We start from the raw sequence: 3,850 nt of genomic DNA on the forward strand, positions 1-3,850 counted from the left end.
CCACATGGATGCTTACTACTTCTGTTCTTTTCTTTGAATTGATATGCCTTGCTGGTTACTGCTATGGCACTGGCTGGTTTTGTATGTGCTTTGTTTTGTTTCTTGTTTTTAACTTTCTGCTTGATTGTTAGTTTCAGTTTGGAGGTGAGCCCGTTGAAACCCTCTGTGCTGCTGGATACTGCTGCTACTGTTTGGTTCATTCATGAGGTAAACCATATACTGCTTTGCTTACTGTTGCTTGTCATGCAATTCACTCCATTAATGAAACAAATTGTAGTTATGATGTTCAGTAACTGAATATATTTCAAAGTTTGAAGATGCAAAAAACTGAAGATCTATCTAGGTTTATCCATGATTTGATAACTTTAGTACTGGGTGCGTGAGATACTTTTGAGAATGCAGTGAATGGACCATAAACGGCACACTCCTTCTCTTTTGCCCATCTGCTTGATATGTTGGTCATGTTGTGTTAGTACACTACTTAAGTCTCTCTCTCTTACTCCTCTGATTTCTTATACACTCCAGATTTACCACCCATCACATTCTCTCCTTTGTTGTGGCCTATTTTGGTATTTGCTTTTCCCTTTGTGATGTCGATGGCATGGAGAGACAGGTTCGAGGAGTGCCATTGCCTTCTATGTTTTCTTCTGTGTAGTGTCAGATGTGTCCTCTGTCTGGTCTACAGCGGCAATGCATGCACTATTTTCCTTGAGATGTGTGCTTCAGGCTTCCAGTGCACATGTAATATGTGGTTCATATAGTCGCAATTAATTTTGATTGTAGCACAAAGTAATAGCATAGTCTGTTCGTCACTGCTTATCTCTGATCTACTCAACCCATTTCTTGCAGTCCTTGGCTTCATTGTTCTCTATGGTGTTTGCTGGACTACTATTGGGTGTGGAGCTATTAACTGGTATATAATCCATCTTTTCTTTGTTATTAATGTCCTAATATTTTGTGTGTTCCTTTGCTTGTTCTGTGTTTGTTGGTAACTTGGTAATTTTCTGGTTATTCTCTAAAATCCATATGCATCCTTGTTTTACATTCAGCCGCGTTCTTTCTGGTGGTAGAAGATCAACCAGGGTGTTTTTACCCATGGTTAGTTATGTGGTCACATCAAGAGATTATGATGTTACTTAGGGTGGGGATTTCAGGGACTAGAAGTAACGCTTTTTTTGAGGTTTTATACATCTGTTGTCTGGCTTTTCTAGTGTTCTTGCGGCGCCTTATTCGTAGTTCACCATTGTGTTGATCTTTTGTCTGTTTCGTAGGGCTGCTGTAAGCGACCTTCCTGTTACCTGTGTTTGTTTCTCTGTTCATTGTATGTGTTGTTGCTATGCAACTTGTGCATCATTTGTTTGAGTGCACCTAGCTATGGCATTTTCATAATATGTACACCTGTAGGGGATAAAGACTGATGTCTTCTTACTGTGTCCCCTCTGCATAATCTGTCCCCTATTATGTGGCGTGCTGATGTGATTTGATGATGGTACTACCATGTTAGCCTGCCTGGTTGGTATATCCATGTTTGGTCCATCTTGGTGCAGATGACCATGAACCCTTTGTCCGAACTCCATCCTGGTAATTAGCCATTGGCATATTTGTGTGTATGTATCATGCCTATGTCACCATCAGTGTAACTGAACATTGAAACATCAAGCACACAAATCTGGTTTTCTTATGCCTAGGTGTCTACTCCTTCAGTCTGTTCCTGCTTTTAACTGCTCATACCTCATAGCTTGCTGCATGTTTAGTCTTTTACATATAGAAGCCATAAGTATGGATAAGTTCCAGAAAAGTTTGTCGATCAGCTCATGAAGGATTTAAAAGTACACATCTGGAACATCTGTTGCTGAAAAGGATAAATTTAGGGTTTAGTGGAGTTAGTGCCTGTGCTGCATGACATTGGTACATTAACAAGGTCCTACCTGATATCACTGATTTCCTTCAAGGTTTACTTCAGCTTGTTTTGGTTGATTGAGCACCTACACGATCCTCTATGCCATGCAGGATAGAGTTTATTACAATTCGTGTTTTGTGGTTTCTTGAAATGAATTTTTAGATCAGGATTTATACCTGCTCTTACTCTTCATAGATAGGTAATGGTTTGGTCATCATTTATACTTTCTGCTGGACTTAAACCAGGTTGAAAGGACTAAAGGCACAGAGGTGTTAATTTATTACATATGGTTGTATTACCTTCTCTCCCTCTCTGCATTCTGTCAGTCTCCACTCCAAACAAGACACATCAAAATATAGCAAAGTTTAATATATAGTTAAATAAGCATTTTCTGAGTTCATATTCTTATGAACATGTGTCATACAAAAAAGCATAAGTAACTCAGTTAGTTACATGATACATTGGGTTATGAAAAATATGGTTAAGTAGATACCAAGGCCATGCTCAACTGCTTATTCTTCGTGCTTGGTCCACATGAATTCTATAGCTACTAGCTCCAATCCAAATTAATTGGCGTAGCTCTATACAATGTAAAATGAACATTGTATAGGGACTGCGTCAATTAATTCAGATCGGCGGGAGTACTAAAATATACACAATGCCATGATTAGTTTATCCGACCATGTCCGACAGTAACTATGTCAAATGCTACCGTCCTGCATTAAGAACGCGAGTGCATAATTAGTGTTACTTCTCATGTTGAGTTATCATTGCCATCATATACTTATTGAAGTCTGTCGGTGAATGCTAATTTATTACAACATCTCACTCATCGATGATGCCATCGAGCCCAGTTCATGCTGAAAATTGTTGTTTCGTGCTTCAGATGCTGGTTTACCTTAGCGACTTAGCCCAATATGGCTAACTAAATCAAAAGCAAGCAGAGCTTGAAGTTGTCTTCGTCGCAACCGTCGATGTCAGGTTTGGACTAGCAGAAGCTGCAGGTAGGACCTGCTTTATGCATTGCTCATGTTGTGTCTTCACCCTTTGTGAGGTTTGCACAAAAGTTTCTTTGGTTCTAAACTAAGAAGGTCAGTTTTTGCTCTACCAATGCTGCATGGACCCTGTTCTAAACATAATATAACTAAGTTGCCTGATGAATAAACTTAATATAAGTTATGAGCGGACAATTTGTTGTTATCGAGAGTAGAATTTGATTTATTCCATGATCAGGGTCAAGGTGCTTTTCCCCCAAGGTAGTCACTGTGATTTTATTTTTGGCTTATGCATATGCTCTTATATTAGTTTTCAGTGTCATCACAAACAGGGGATATGTCAGATTAGTGTCATGTAATAATAAAAAATGGAGAGGAAGTTAAGAACTTGGTAATTGCTCCTACATAGTAATCATGGATAGAGGATAGCGACATATAAATAATTGGTTAATTATTTTTATTTTTAGCCGCAGATGAGTTTAGTTCTAATAAGAACTTGTGTATTATTTTCTATGTTTTCAATCAACAGTGAACCATTGGGATTGTATATTATTGGATAGGTGTGGTTCGCAATCTTCAACGTGTTTTGTTTTTCAAATTTCTCTTTGCTCAATGCAAGTCTTAAAGAGAAGTTTTAAAGTTTCTAAATAAGAGATCATATGTGGATGAAGATCAATGAAGTAGTAGGTTCTATTCATATGTTTTGGTTACTCATTCTACTTCATGAAATGCTTTGGGGTCTGTCGTTGCTTAATCTTTTGCGTTGCCTAAGGAGCTGATGAATTCAGAACACACTTGTCCAAATGTTTCAGCTCGACATCGATCCCATTATATTATTTGGATTATTTTACATTTCACTTTAAACTTTCTGCAGTCATTTCTATACCAACTACTCCCTCCGTTCCGAATTACTTGTCGCACGTATGGATGTATCTAGATGTATTTTAGTTCTAGA

The sequence above is a fragment of the Triticum dicoccoides genome, chromosome 3B (assembly GCF_002162155.2).
Source record: "Triticum dicoccoides isolate Atlit2015 ecotype Zavitan chromosome 3B, WEW_v2.0, whole genome shotgun sequence".
NCBI lineage: Eukaryota > Viridiplantae > Streptophyta > Magnoliopsida > Poales > Poaceae > Triticum > Triticum dicoccoides.